A 16,856-nucleotide genomic window follows, 5' to 3' on the forward strand; every position below is an offset into this window, starting at 1 on the left:
GTATATAGTATACAGTGTATAGTCTCAGTGTACAGGTAACATATTTACTCACCAGTGAAATTTCTGGATGAAGTCCTTTATCTTCGCTTTTCATCTTCATCCAGCACAGACCGCCATCACTTCTTCCAGCCAGGGCTCGTCTCAGTTATCTAGAGCACCGCTTACAGAACACATTACTTATTTTTTTCCCAAATTTCAAATCACACCAGATGAAGAAAAAAAGACGACAGTGTTGCTCTGCACAGTAACAGGACCTCTTCCACCATTTAAAAATGTATCCTTAAAAAGTAAAATAAATACATCACTGCAGTAATAATATCACCCATCCTGGCCCCTGTGTGTCTCATTCCTGGCTCCAGCCATATATACTCCCATCCTGCCTCCATGTGATGTCCCATCCTGCCCCATATGATCTCCCCATCCTACCCCATGATTCTGCCCATCTGTCCCATGATCCTGCCCCATGATCCTGCCGATCTGTCTCCATCCTGCCCCATGATTCTGCACCATATGTCTCCATCCTGCCCCATGACCCTGCACCATGTGTCTCTATTCTGCCTCACGATCCTGCACCATCTTTCTCCATCCTACCCCATATTCCTGCCCCATCTGTCTACATCGTGCCGCCCTGTGTCTCCATCCTGCCCCCTGTGTCTTCAATACTACCCCCTGTGTCTCCAATCCTGCCCCCTGTGTCTCCAATCCTGCCCCTTGTCTCCATCCTGCTCCCTGTCTCTCATCCTGCCCCATGTCTCCCATTCTGCCCCCCGTGTCTCCCATCCTGCCCCTTGTCTACATTCTGCCCCATCTCCCATCCTCCCCTGTCTCCATTCTGCCCCTTGTCTACATTCTAATAATAATAATCTTTATTTATATAGCGCCAACTTATTCCGCAGCGCTTTACAGTTTAACAGTTTCAAACACAACAGTCATAAGTAACAATGTTAACAATACAATAATTAAATCAACATAAGACGACCCTGCTCGTGAGAGCTTACAATCTACAAATTCTGCCCCGTATCTCCCATCCTGCCCCCCGTGTCTTCATTTTGCATCATCTACATTCTGCCCCTTGTCTTGCTTTTATGTGATTTTTCGCTTGCTGGAAGTTCTGGGGTGCAGAGTGCGCCCCTCACATCGTGAGTCGGTGTGGGGGTTCTTGTATTTTCTGCGTGGATGTTTTTGATAGTTTTTGTACTGACCGCACAGATCCCTTGCTATCTTCAGTCTACTTAGTGTTAGCGGGCCTCATTTGCTTAAACCTGTTTTTCATTACTACGTTTGTATTTTCCCCTTAACTCACCGTTATTATTTGTGGGGGGCTGTCTAAAACTTTGGGGTTATTTCTCTGAGGCAAGTAGGCTTTGCTTTCTCTCTAGGGGTAGTTAGTTCCTCAGGCTGTGAAGAGGCGTCTAGGTTTTTAGGTAACGCTCCACGGCTGCCTTTAGTGTGTTTGGATAGGATTAGGGTTGCGGTCAGTATAGTTTCCACATTCCCAGAGCTCGTCCTAGTATTCAGGTTTACCTATCAGGTCAGTTTGGTGATCCTACCACCGGATCATAACAGTACAGCAGGCCAGTAAAGAGTTAATGCATCGCAAAAGAGGGATAAGAGAAATCCTGAGCTCATTTTTTTTTTTCCTCTGCAGTGTGTCTAGCCTCTCTCCTCCCCTTAATCTCTGGGTGGTTCAGAATTCAGCTGCAGCTATGGACCTTCAGAGTCTGTCTTCTAGTGTGGATCATCTCACTGCTAGGGTACAAGGCATTCAGGATTATGTAGTCCGCAGTCTTATGTCAGAGCCTAAGATACCTATTCCTGAGCTGTTCTCCGGAGACAGATCTAGGTTTTTGAACTTTAAAAATAATTGCAAATTATTCCTTTCTCTGAGACCTCGTTCCTCTGGTGATCCGCTTCAGCAAGTTAAAATTATTATTTCTTTGTTGCGTGGTGACCCTCAGGATTGGGCATTCTCTCTGGCGCCGGGAGATCCTGCATTGCAAAATGTGGATGCGTTTTTTCTGGTGCTTGGAGTGCTTTATGAGGAACCTAATCTGGTAGACCAAGCAGGAAAGGTTTTGCTGGCTCTCTCCCAGGGTCAGGATGAAGCAGAGGTTTTCTGTCAGAAGTTTAGGAAATGGTCTGTGCTCACTCAATGGAATGAGTGTGCCCTGGCAGCGATTTTCAGAAAGGGTCTTTCTGAAGCCATTAAGGATGTTATGGTGGGGTTCCCCACGCCTGCGGGTCTGAATGAGTCAATGTCTTTGGCCATTCAGATTGATCGGCGCTTACGGGAGCGCAAACCAGTGCACCATCTGGCGGTATTTTCTGAGCAGAAGCCTGAGTCTATGCAATGTGACAGGATTCTGACCAGAATTGAACGGCAAAATCACAGACGTCAGAATGGGTTGTGCTTTTACTGTGGTGATTCTGCTCATGTTATCTCAGATTGTTCTAAGCGCATAAAAAACTTCGCTAAGTCTGTCACCATTGGTACTGTACAGCCTAAATTCATTTTGCCAGTTACTTTGATTTGCTCTCTGTCATCCTACTCAGTTATGGCTATTGTGGATTCAGGTGCTGCCCTGAATTTGATGGATTTGTCTTTTGCCAGGCGCTGTGGTTTTGTCTTGGAGCCTTTGCAATTCCCTATTCCACTAAAGGGAATTGATGCCATGCCACTGGCCAAGAATAAACCTCAGTACTGGGCTCAAGTGACCATGTGCATGACTCCTGCACATCAGGAGGTGATTCGCTTTCTTGTGTTACATAATTTGCATGATGTTGTCGTGTTAGGTCTGCCATGGCTGCAGGCTCATAATCCAGTCCTGGATTGGAAAGCAATGTCTGTGTCAAGTTGGGGTTGCCAGGGGATTAATGGCGATGCTCCTTTGGTGTCAATTGCTTCTTCTACTCCTTCTGAAGTCCCTGAATTTTTGTCGGACTACCAGGATGTATTTGATGAGCCCAAGTCCAGTGCCCTACCTCCTCATAGGGATTGTGATTGCGCCATAAATTTGATTCCTGGTAGTAAGTTCCCTAAGGGACGACTTTTTAATTTGTCTGTACCAGAACATGCCGCTATGCGGAGTTATATCAAGGAGTCTTTGGAGAAGGGGCATATTCACCTGTCCTCGTCCCCTTTGGGTGCAGGGTTCTTTTTTGTGGCCAAGAAAGATGGTTCTCTGAGACCCTGTATAGATTATCACTTTCTAAATAACATCATGGTCAAATTCCAGTATCCTTTGCCACTGTTGTCCGATCTGTTTGCTCGGATTAGGGGGGCCAGTTGGTTCACCAAGATAGATCTTCGTGGAGCGTATAATCTTGTGCGTATAAAGCAGGGCGATGAATGGAAAACAGCATTCCATACGCCCGAAGGCCATTTTGAGTACTTGGTGATGCCTTTTGGGCTTTCTAATGCCCCTTCTGTGTTCCAGTCCTTCATGCACGACATCTTCCGAGAATATCTGGATAGGTTTATGATTGTGTACCTGGATGATATTTTGGTCTTTTCTGATGATTGGGAATCTCATGTGAAGCAGGTCAGGATGGTATTTCAGGTCCTGCGAGCCAATGCCTTGTTTGTGAAGGGCTCTAAATGTCTCTTCGGAGTCCAGAAGGTTTCCTTTTTGGGCTTTATTTTTTCTCCTTCTACCATTGAGATGGATCCAGTCAAGGTCCAGGCTATTTATGACTGGACTCAACCTACATCGGTAAAGAGTCTTCAGAAGTTCTTGGGTTTTGCTCATTTTTACCATCGCTTCATCACTAATTTTTCCAGTGTAGTTAAGCCTTTGACAGATTTGACCAGGAAGGGTTCTGATGTTACAAATTGGTCTCCTGCGGCCGTGGAGGCCTTTCAGGAGCTCAAACGTCAGTTCTCTTCAGCTCCTGTCTTGCGTCAGCCGGATGTCTCTCTGCCCTTCCAGGTCGAGGTTGATGCTTCTGAGATTGGAGCTGGGGCTGTCTTGTCACAGAGAAGCTCTGATGGCTCTGTTATGAGGCCATGTGCTTTCTTTTCAAGAAAGTTTTCGCCTGCCGAGCGGAATTATGATGTTGGTAATCAGGAGTTGTTGGCAATGAAATGGGCATTTGAGGAGTGGCGACATTGGCTTGAGGGAGCCAAACATCGTGTGGTGGTCTTGACGGATCACAAGAATTTGACTTATCTCGAGTCTGCTAAACGGCTAAATCCTAGACAGGCTCGATGGTCGCTGTTTTTCTCCCATTTTGATTTCGTGGTTTCATACCTTCTGGGTTCGAAGAACGTGAAGGCTGATGCTCTTTCTAGGAGCTTTGTGCCTGACTCTCCGGGAGTTTCTGAGCCGGCTGGTGTCCTCAGAGAGGGGGTGATTTTGTCTGCCATCTCCCCTGATTTACGACGGGTGTTGCGGGAATTTCAGGCCAATAGACCTGACCGTTGTCCACCGGAGAGACTGTTTGTCCCAGATAGATGGACCAGTAGAGTCATTTCCGAGGTTCATTCTTCGGTGTTGGCGGGTCATCCTGGGATTTTTGGTACCAGGGATTTGGTGGCTAGGTCCTTTTGGTGGCCTTCCTTGTCGCGGGATGTGCGTTCCTTTGTGCAGTCCTGTGGGATTTGTGCTCGGGCCAAGCCTTGCTGTTCTCATGCCAGTGGATTGCTTTTGCCTTTACCTGTCCCGAAGAGGCCCTGGACGCATATTTCCATGGATTTTTTTTTCGGATCTTCCGGTCTCACAGAAGATGTCTGTTATCTGGGTGGTTTGTGATCGTTTTTCTAAAATGGTCCATTTGGTGCCCTTGCCTAAGCTACCTTCCTCATCCGATTTGGTTCCACTGTTTTTTCAGAATGTGGTTCGTTTGCATGGTATTCCTGAGAATATTGTGTCTGACAGAGGATCCCAGTTTGTGTCCAGATTTTGGCGGTCCTTTTGTGCTAAGATGGGCATTGAATTATCTTTTTCATCGGCCTTCCATCCTCAGACGAATGGCCAAACCGAACAAACTAATCAGACCTTGGAGACGTATCTGAGATGTTTTGTTTCTGCGGATCAGGATGATTGGGTGACTTTTTTGCCATTGGCTGAGTTCGCCCTCAATAATCGGGCTAGTTCTGCTACTTTGGTTTCGCCTTTTTATTGCAATTCTGGTTTTCATCCTCGTTTTTCCTCAGGTCAGGTTGAGCCTTCAGACTGTCCTGGGGTGAATTCTGTGGTGGATAGGTTACAACAGATTTGGAACCACATGGTGGACAATTTGACGTTGTCACAAGAGAAGGCTCAGCGCTTTGCTAACCGCCGTCGCTGTGTGGGTCCCCGACTTCATGTGGGGGATTTGGTATGGTTGTCTTCTCTTTATGTTCCGATGAAGGTTTCCTCTCCTAAGTTCAAGCCTCGTTTCATCGGTCCTTATAAGATTTTGGAAATCCTCAACCCTGTGTCGTTTCGTTTGGACCTCCCAGCATCATTTGCCATTCACAATGTGTTCCATAGGTCATTGTTGCGGAGATATGTGGTGCCTATGGTTCCTTCTGTTGACCCTCCTGCTCCGGTCTTGGTCGAGGGAGAATTGGAGTATGTGGTGGAGAAGATCTTGGATTCTCGTGTTTCGAGACGGAAGCTTCAGTACTTAGTTAAATGGAAGGGCTATGGTCAGGAGGATAATTCCTGGGTTGTCGCCTCTGATGTCCATGCGGCCGATTTGGTTCGTGCCTTTCATTCAGCTCGTCCTGATCGGCCTGGGGGCTCTGGTGAGGGTTCGGTGACCCCTCCTCAAGGGGGGGGTACTGTTGTGAATTCCGTCTGGGCTCCCTCTGGTGGCCTTTAGCAATACTGCGGGTCTGGAGCTGGGCTCAGCTGCCTCATTTCCTGCTATGCTGGTTCCTATTTAACTCCACCTGGACCTTTACTTGTTGCCTGCTGTCGTTGTATTCAGTACTGGTTCTGATCTCTCTGGACTTCCTTGTGACCTGTCTCCATCTGGAGAAGCTAAGTCTTGCTAGTTCTTGTTTGCTCATATTTCTCTTGAAAATGTTTCTCAATATATGATTACTTCAGTCCAGCTTGCTTTTATGTGATTTTTCGCTTGCTGGAAGTTCTGGGGTGCAGAGTGCGCCCCTCACATCGTGAGTCGTTGTGGGGGTTCTTGTATTTTCTGCGTGGATGTTTTTGATAGTTTTTGTACTGACCGCACAGATCCCTTGCTATCTTCAGTCTATTTAGTGTTAGCGGGCCTCATTTGCTTAAACCTGTTTTTCATTACTACGTTTGTATTTTCCCCTTAACTCACCGTTATTATTTGTGGGGGGCTGTCTAAAACTTCAGGTCAGTTTGGTGATCCTACCACCGGATCATAACACTCCCCCTGTCTCCATTCTGCCCCTTGTCTACATTCTGCCCCATGTCTCCCATCCTGCCCCGTGTCTTCATTTTACATCGTCTACATTCTGCCCCTTGTCTAAATTCTGCCTCTTTTCTCTCATCCTGCCTCTGTATCTCCTATCCTGCCTCCGTGTCTCCCATCCTGCCCCCTGTCTCCATTCTGCCCCCTGTCTCCATTCTGTCCCTGTGTCACCATTCTGCCCCCCATGTCTCCAATCCAGCCCAGTCTCTATTCTGCCCAATCTCCCATCCTGCCCCTGTGCCTCCAATCCTGCCCCATGTCTCCAATCCTTCCCCTGTGTCTCCAATCCTGCCAGTGTGTCTCCATCCTGCCCACATGTCTCCAATCCTGCCCCTGTGTCTACAATCCTGCCCTGTGCCTCCCATCCTGCCCCGTGTCTCCCATCCTGTCCCTTGTCTACATTTTGCCCCCATGTCTCCCATCCTGCCCCCTGTCTCCATTCTGCCCCTTGTATACATTCTGACCATGTCTCCATTTTGCACCGTCTACATTCTGCCCCTTATCTACATTCTGTCTTGTCTAAATTCTGCCTCCGTGTCTCCATCCTGCCCCGTGTCTCCATCCTGCCTCTGTGTCTCTATCCTGCCCCTGTGTCTCCATTCTGCCCCATGATTCCCATCATGCCCCGTGTTTCCTATTCTGTCCCATGTCTTCCATCCTGCCCCCTGTCTCCCATCCTGCCCCTGTGTCTCCCATCCTGCCCCTGTGTCTCCCATCCTGCCCCCTGTCTCCATTCTGCCCCCCATGTCGCCATTCTGCCCCCCATGTCTCCTATCCTGCCCAGCCTCCATTCTGCCCAATCTCTCATTCTGCCCCTGTGTCTCCAATCCTGCCCCTTGTCTCCAATCCTGCCAGTGTGTCTCCATCCTGCCCCCATGTCTCAAATTCTGCCCCATGTCTCCAATCCTGCCCCTGTGTCTCCCATCCTGCCCCAGTGTCTCCCATCTTGCCCCTTGTCTACATTTTGCCCCATGTCTCCCATCCTGACCCCTGTCTCTGTTCTGCCCTTTGTCTACATTCTGCCCCTGTGTCTCCATTTTGCACCGTCTACATTCTGCCCCTTATCTACATTCTGCCTTGTCTAAATTCTGCCCCTTGTCTCCCATCTTGCCTCCGTGTCTCCCATCCTGCCTCCATGTCTCTATCCTGCTCCATGTCTCCATCCTGCCCCTGTGTCTCTATCCTGCCCCTGTGTCTCCATTCTGCCCCATGTCTCCCATCCTGCCCCCTGTGTTTTCAATTCTGCCCCATGTGTTCCATCCTGCCCCCGTGTCTCTCATCCTGCCCCCGTGTCTCCCATCCTGCCTCCTGTCTCCATTCTGCCCCCTGTCTCCATTTTGCCCCATGTCACCATTCTGCCACCGTGTCTCCAATCCTGCCCAGTCTCCATTCTGCCCAGTCTCCAAACCTGCCCCCTGTCTCCAATCCTGCCCCCATGTCTCCATCCTGCCTGCGTGTCTCCAATCCTGCCCCTGTGTCTCCAATCCTGCCTCTGTGTCTCCAATAATGCTTCTTGTCTCCAATCCTGCCCCATCTAAATTTTGACCCTTGTCTCCATTCTGCCCCTTGTCTCCCATCCTGCCCCCATGTCTCCCATCCTGCCCCGTGTCTCCATTCTGCCCCAGGCTGCTATCAAATAAAAAAACTTTCTTCTTACCTTGCCGCGCTCCCGTGGTGAAATTCCCCCCAGGCGTTTAGAGCGCACACTCACCGGAGAATGACAATGATGTCATACGCCGGTGACGTGCGCGCTGACGTCTGCTGCCAGCCTCCGATTGGCTGACAGCTTTTTCTACAGGACGCAGGATCAGTTACTGCACCGGCAGAAGCCTGCCGCTGGGAGCCGATTAGCAGAAGAGCTGGGGCCCAATGCGGGCTCCGTCTGCTGATCGGACCCCATATGCCAGTCAGGACAGTAATGCCCTGATGGTGGCCTTGAGCGTAAAGTACGGCATTGTACAGGCGCCAAGAAAGGTCAAAGAGCCCCAGCACCTGCGCACTGTAGTACTTTTCTCTTCCCTAGCCAGGGAATGTAAAAAAAAACACTTTTATATCATCGCTGGCGTTTGACATCCAGCAGCATGGATATAGACCACAAACTCTCCATGTCTTATATGCCCTTCAAATATGAGAGACATGGAGTAGTTTGCAAAAGAAGAGTGGTCCAAAGTTTCAGTTCAGAGGTGTAAGAAGCTGGTTGATGGTTATAGAAAGTGATTAATTGCAATTGATTGTTATTTATTCCAAAGGGTGTGCAACCAAAAATTAAGTTAAGGGTGCCAACAATTTATCCCACCTCATTTTAGGAGGGTTTGTGTGAAATTATGTCGTTAGCCTTTTCTTCTGTTCTTTTTGTGTTATTCGAATACACACAAAGGAAATAAACATGTGTAAAACAAAACATGTTACATGTGTTATATGTATATATGTTATATTGACACAATATGCCACCATGTATTGTATACCCTTAAATCAAATGCAAATTAATGAAAACAACTATCTATTGAATTATTTCTTCAATAAGAATCAGTACCTTAAAAGTAATTTTATAAATACATTGTAAAGCTATAAGTGTATTATTTACCCAATAATTATTATTAAAACACCATCTCATAACATTATCCCTTTAATGACCACTGATACGCCTTTTAACGGCGGCAGTTAAGGAGTACCCTTAGTAGCAGTTAAGTAAACTTAACTTAAAATTAACGGTAAAAAGGCGACCGAAAAAAAAAAAAGTCAGATTTTTCATTTAATTTCTCTAGCCTCTGAAGTGATTGCACATCAGAGAAGAGAGAAATAGGGTCCCCCAAGCCCCCCACGATATCTTATGTACCGGATCAGTTGTCTCCCGGTTCCTCGACCCCCCTCGTTCCTCCGGCAGAAAGAAAATGGCGGGCGCATGCGCAGTGCGCCCGCCAAGATCTGCCTGCCTGCACCCAGCAACCGATGAGAATTTTCTCATTGGCTGCTGGGTTTTGATTACTATGATAGACCCTATCACAGCGATCAAAACCCCCAATATTTAGTAAATATGGCACTTGGGCTGTGCCTTTCTCTTCTTGTTCTGGGAGAGAAGAGAGATACACTGCGTTTAAGTGCTGCCCTGTCAAAATTATAAAAAATAATTTCTGCATCCGCAAACCCCATAAAATGTCCAATTTCCCACCCCCGTTCTCCATAATCCCCGCATCCCCATTGTCAGGTGATTAGAAAATATATATATTTTTATAATTTTTTTTTAATTATTACTTTTTTATAATTTTTTGCTGTTAGAGTCAGAGTTAAACGTACTAGGGTTAGGGATAGGGATAGGGTTATTAGGTTAGGTTACATGTATTAGGGTTAGGGTTACACGTACTAGGGTTAGAGTAACACAGTAAAAAAATACTAGTGTTAAATTAGGGTTAGGTTTTTGCTAGGCAGGTAAAAAAAATAAATGGCCAACAGAACATTCAGCGCAGAGCAAGTGTACAGCCTGCTTTGCTCCTGCAGCTCTGGAAGTGAAACTGAATCTGCCTCTGAAGTAGAGCAGTTTTCAGGCAGTGACAATGACTCTTCCTCCACAGGATCCCACAGCTCGATGGTAGCAGAGTACATCATCAATGCTGAAGCTTCAGAGACAGGACCAAGTACCCCAGTCCCCCTACATCTGTTGTATAAGACACTTGATTTTCCCCTCAAATTCCCCCTTTTTCTCCAGCCCCTGGAATAAAAGTAGATGTCACCACTCACCAAGTTTACCCCCATTGATTTTTTCCAAATTTTCATTAGCCTAGAAGTCCTACAATTAATCGCCCACCAAACAAACTTATATGCCCGACAATACATCTCCCAAAAACCCACTGCCTTTCATTCTTGTTCCTGGATCCCCACAAATGTCCCCGAAATAAAAACATTTTTTTGGCCTTAACCTGAAAATGGGATAAGTAAAAAAAAACACACTCTGGTCCTACTGGGCAACAAAAGCTGTCCACAGCACCCCTGTATTTGCAGCCGTCATGTCCTGAGTCCGTTATGAAGCCCTGATGCGATTCCTCCACTTCAGTGACAATTCCCAAGCCTCCCAAGAACTGACCCTTACCTATGATTGGCTAAATAAATTGAGACCCCTCCAGAAAAAAAAAGTGGCAGTCAACGAGTCCTTGGTGAGCTACAAGGGCCGTGTGTCATTCCACCAATTTATTCCCTCCAAGCGAACCAAATATGGCATCAAATAGTACAAAAGATGTGAGAGCTCATCAGGGTACACTTCCACCTTCCTAATTTATGAAGGTGGAGACTGCCAAATCAACCCTCCAAACTGCCCTCAGACAAATGGCATCCCAGGCAAAATTGTCCGGGAGTTAATGACGCCCTTTCTCCATCAAGGGTACCACGTGTATATGGACAACTATTTTACACAAGAATCCCCTTATATAAATCCCTCCAGGCTGCAAATACAGGGGCCTGTGGGACAGTCAGGAAAAAATGAGTGGGGTTTCCATCACAGTTGATGTCGAGATGTTTGGAGAAGGGGGCGTCATTTTCACTCGCAAATTACCAACTTCTTGCAGTGAAGTGGAATGACAGGAAGGACGTCTACATGCTGACCACACTGCATGCGGACACCACTGTGATGGTCAGAGACAGGGGCGCCACCAGGGACAAACAAAAACCAATTTGTGTCACAGATTATAATAAATTTATGGGTGACCTGTTAGACCAAGTTCTGCAACCATACCTGGTGAAGTGGAAAATGAGGGCTTGGTACAAAAAGGTGGCAGTCTACCTTATCCAAACTGCCACATACAATAGTTTTGTCCTGTACAAAAAGTCCCAAGGACCACTTACATTCCTCCAGTTTCAGGAAAAAACTGTTGAGGGCCTCATGTTTGAGTCGATGGCACAGGGAGTAGCCTTCGAGTCTGAAGATGCCCAGAGACTTGCAGAGGGCCATTTTCCTCACCCTGTCCCTGTCACTCCCACTCAAAGGTATCCTCAAAAAAGATGCCAGGTTTGTAGGAAGCATGGTAGACGGAGTGATTCCTGGTACTATTGCCCCACATGCCCATCCCAACCAGGCCTTTGTATCTCCTACTGTTTTGAGACCTACCACACCTCTTACAATTATTAGGTTTTGGGTTTTTTTTCAATAATTTTTGTTTTCTGCTTAGTGACCCCAGTAGAGTAATTTGGAACAAATAATTTTCATCAGTAGATACCATTTTACCCCATTTCACAATTAAGTCCAGGACTTGGGACTTGATCAATCACATGCCAAACTATTATTCCAACAAATTCTCATCCACGTACCCACATCTGTACACTCCAGAGTGTGGACCCCTGAAATGTTCTTGAAAAGCCAGGTCATCTGAAAATTAATTCTAGGACTTGATTACTCACAAACATTTTTGACCTTTTATCTAACTTTGACTGTTTTTACAACGGTCTTGCTACCCAAAACTTTTAACTTCCATTAATATTGCTTATATTTATGTTGGTGATATGAGCATGACCATTTTATTGGAGGGTCTCTAATAATGAGGAAGTTCCGTACTTATACACTATGGGCTTTACTTTATGTTTTTTCCGAACCTCTGTTACCAGACAATACTTTACGGTTTCTGTAGAGAATTGGTTATTTTGTGCATACAGTGGTTCCTACCTTGGCGGGTGGGAGCTTGCTATGGTGTACCACGTCTATTGGCACATTCATCTCTCATATAGGGATTTATGGAGCTAAACGGACGTTGTACGACTAGTCTCTGAAAGTATCTGCCATTCTAGCCCTGCTGGTGTTCTTTCATCTTTGGAACAAACTCAACTTTGCCACACAGTTAGCTGCATTTTCCTCCACATTTTGCCCTTCATTCCAATACTGTTTATTCTTCCTGCTAAAATATATGCAAATGCAGAACAACTGTTTTGTTAGCAAGACCAAGTTTTATAATCAGCCAATGTGTTTTTAGGAACGTGCCTCCCTCTGTGAGTAATAATTCCTGCAAGGATTTTCTTGTTTGCTCAATGTCTCTAGATGCTTTGAATGGGGCCTGGAACTCCAATTTTACCCTAAAGACCAAATGGAGTACCATCTATTATTATAGGCAAAGCTGTGTGTCCACTATTCACATTGGTGCCATATTGAATATATTTTTGAACACATAATAACTAGTGTAATAAAATTTGAGGTGTGTTCCTCAGAACGTACAAATAAGAATCATAATACAGACAGTGAAAAAAAAAACAAATTGTAAATTTTCAAACTTGTGTTGCATCAACTGCATAAAAAATGGTTGTATCAAACTACTCACTACCTCCCTAGATAAATAGATTAGAGGGTACAATTTATAAAAAGACATTTATGGGGGATTTCTGTGTTGCATAGTTTGGTCGCAGAAGAAACTTGTGAGGGTAGATTATATGGGGTAATTCAACTTTTATCTACACAGAACATTGCATAGCTACCGGGGGGCAGAGGGGGCAGAGGGGGCGATGGCCCCGGGCCCCATGCACTGAGGGGGTCGACCCGGAGCAACACTACTGTAACTGTATCGGTGAGCACATCGCACCGATACAGTTACACTCTGTGGCAGAGCAGGGAGACTCGATCTCCCTGCTCTGCCACCCAGCCACTATGGGGCCCCTGAGCAGGCGGGGGGCCCCGTGCCAGCAGTGGGCCCCCGCATGCCATCACTGTTTCAGCTGCATTGGCATCTAGCTGATACAGCTGACCGCATTGATGAGAGAGGGAGCGTAGCGCTCCCTCTCCTATCATCCCCTTCCAGCGTCTGACGTCACTGACTCAGACACTGACAGTGGGCGTGATGATGTCACTGCTCAGCGCCCACAGTCCGGAGATGTGCAGGCACTCAGAGCAGCAGAGGAACGTGGAGAAGAGGTGAGTATTTATTTATTGTTTTTTATGGGGGTGCATTACACTATAGAGTCTGACTGGGGGGGCCAGTGCAGTATACTACAGAGGCTCCCTATGGGGGCATTATACTATAGAGTCTGCCTGCGTGTGTGGGATGCAGTATACTATACATGCTCTATATGGGGGTGAGAAATTCAGATCTAAAACAAGATTTTTGTGAAAAAATGAACTTTTTCACTATGATGACATAATGTTATCAAATTCTGTGTCGTACCTGTGGGTCTGTGGGTTCAAATTGCTCAATATACCCCTGGATAAAATCTTTGAGGGGTATAGTTTCCAAAATGGGGTCATTTGTGTGGGGGTTCTGCTGTTTAGGCACATCTCCAAACCCGACATGGCATCCGCTCTCACAATTTTGAAATTAAAAAGTCAAATGGTGCTCCTTCCCTTCTGACCTCTGGCATGCACCCAAACAGTGGTCTACCCCCACATATGGGGCATCAGCATACTCAGAACAAATTGCATAACAACATTTGGGGTCCAATTTCTCCTGTTACCCTTGGGGAAATAAACAATTGGGGGCAAAAATATCATTTTTGTGGAAAAATTATGATTTTTTATTTTCACGGCTCTACATTATAAACTTCTGTGAAGCACTTGAGGGTTCAAAGTGCTCACCACACATCTAGATAACTTGCTTGGGGGGTCTAGTTTCCAAAATGGTATCACTTGTAGGGGGGTTTCTACTGTTTAGGTACATCAGGGGCACTCCAAATGCGACATGGAGTCCTAATGCAATTCCAGCCAATTCTGCGTTGAAAAAGTCAAACAGCACTCCTTCCCTTCCGAGCTCTGCCGTGCACCCAAACAGTTGTCTACCCCCACATATGGGGCATCATCATACTCAGAACAAATTGCATAATAACATTTGGGGTCCAATTTCTCCTGCTACCCTTGGGGAAATAAACAATTGTGGGCGAAAATATCATTTTTGTGGAAAAATTATGATTTTTTATTTTCACGGCTCTACGTTATAAAACTCTGTGAAGCACTTGGGTGTTCAAACTGCTCACCACACATCTAGAAAAGTTCCTTGGCTGTCTAGTCTCCAAAATGGTGTCACTTGTGAGGGGTTTCCAGTGTTTAGTCACAGGGGATCTCCAAACGCGACATGGAATCCGATTGCAATTCCAGCCAATTCTGAGCTGAAAAAGTCAAACGACGCTCAGTCCTTTCCGAGCTCTGCCGTGCACACATACAGTGGTTTACCCCCAACATGTGGGGTATCAGCATACTCAGGACAAATTTAACAACAACTTTGGTGGTCTGATTTCTCCTGTTACCCTTGGGAAAATAAAAATTGGGGGACGAAAAGATCATTTTTATGAAAAAAATATGATTTTTTATTTTCACAGCTCTAAGGCTATGTGCACACGTTGCGGATTAGCCTCAGGAAATTTTGGTGCGGATTCTGCATCTCTTGGCAGAAAACGCAGGTGCATATTTGATGCGTTTTTTGTGTGGATTTTGTGCGCATTTGCTGTGGATTTACTGCGGATTTTGTGCGGATTTACTGCGTTTTTTACCCCTGCGGATTTCTATAATGGAATGGGTACAAAAACGCTGCAGATCCACACAAAAAAAGTGACATGCTACTTCTTTTAATCTGCAGCGTTTCCGCATGGAATTTTCCGCACCATTAGCACAGCATTTTTTTATTCCTATTTATTTAAATTGTACTGTAAATCACTTGCGGATCTGCAGCGTTTCTGCAAGGCAAAAAACACTGCGGATCCGCAGGAAATCTGCAACGTGTGCACATACCCTTAGTTATAAACTTCTGTGAAGCATTTGGTGATTCAAAGTGCTCACCACACATCTAGATAAGTTCCTCAGGGGGTCTAGTTTCTAAAATGGTGTCAGTTGAGGGGGTTTCCACTGATTAGGCACATCAGGTGTGCTCCAAACGCGACATGGTGTCTGATCTCAATTCCAGCCAATTCTCCGTTGAAAAAGTCAAGCGATGCTCCTTCCCTTCTGAGCTCTGCCGTGCACCCAAACAGTGGTTTACCCCCACACATGGGGTATCAACATACTCAGGACAAATTGCACAACAACTTTGGTAGTCAAATTTCTCCTGTTACCCTTGGGGAAGTAATTTGTGGGCAAAAATCATTTTTTGTGGAAAAAATATGATTTTTTATTTTCCCGGCTCTACGTTATTAACTTCTGTGAAGCCCTTGGGGGTTCAGAGTGCTCACCACACGTTTAGATAAGTTCCTTGGGGACTCTAGTTTCCAAAATGGTGTTACTTGTGCGGGTTTTCCACTGTTTAGGCACATCAGGGTCTCTCTAAACGCAACAAGGCGTCCGATCTCAATTCCAGCCAATTCTGCGTTGAAAACATTAAATGGTGCTCCTCCTCTTCCGAGCACTGCCGTGCGCCCGAACAGCGGTTTACTCCCACATATAGGGTATCAGCATATGCAGGAGAAATTGCACAACAAATTTTGTTGTTTATTTTCTTATTTAACACTTGTGAAAATAAAAAAAATTGGTTCTGAATTAAAATGTTTGTGAAAAAAAGTTAAATGTTCATTTTTTCCTTCCACATTGCTTCACTTTCTGTGAAGCACGTAAAGGGTTAATAAACTTCTTGAATGTGGTTTTGAGCACAATGAGGGGTGCAGTTTTTATAATGGTGTTGCTTTTGGGTATTTTCTGTCATGTACACCCCTCAAATTGTACATTTTGTTGTAAAAATGAGAAATCGCTGGTCAACTTTTAACCCTTATAACTTCCTAACGAAAAAAAAAAATTGTTTCTAAAACTGTGCTGATGTAAAGTAGACATGTGGGAAATGTTATTTATTAAGTATTTTGTGTGACATATCTCTCTGATTTAGGGGCATAAAAATTCAAAGTTTAAAAATTGCAAAATTGCATTAAGTACAGTATGTCACGAAAAAACAGTCTCGGAATCAGTGGGATAGGTTGAAGTGTTCCGGAGCTAAAACTTCTTAAAGTGACAGTGGTCAGAATTGTAAAAATTGGCTTGGTCATTAAGTACCAAATTGGCTCTGTCACTAAGGGGTTAATAGTTCAAAGCAATAAACACACCTTTGTCCACATGTTCAGTGACATTTTTTCAGTTACTTTGAATGAACAATTTCATTGCTTGTTCTATAATGTTTGCATTCTACAAATATGTTAGAGTGAAATTATGAATGTTTACATTGCATCTCCAGCAATTCGCTAAAAAAAAACTAAGGTTCTGCCTAAAAGTGTGCGAATGTAGGTTTCTAGACTAGAATTAAACAACTAGTGTGCATTGTCTTTTTTTAGCTTTGTGAACTAGCATGCTCCATTCACTTCAGTATATTCCTATGAACATACTTGAACCACTGTCTGCGATTCTCCTTAGGGCTGTCCCACAGGTCCAGATAATTCCGGTACCGGAATAAATCGGTACCGGAGTTATCCGTGTCCGTGTGCCTGGGAACTCACGGAGGCCATACCTGCGGCACACGTGTGCCGCCCGTATGGCGAGTGGGTACCACACGGAGCGTGTGGTACCCACTCTGCATGGTGCTGAAGCTGCGATTCATATCCTC

This window comes from Ranitomeya variabilis, chromosome 2 (genome assembly GCF_051348905.1).
Source record: "Ranitomeya variabilis isolate aRanVar5 chromosome 2, aRanVar5.hap1, whole genome shotgun sequence".
In the NCBI taxonomy this organism is placed as follows: Eukaryota; Metazoa; Chordata; class Amphibia; order Anura; family Dendrobatidae; genus Ranitomeya; species Ranitomeya variabilis.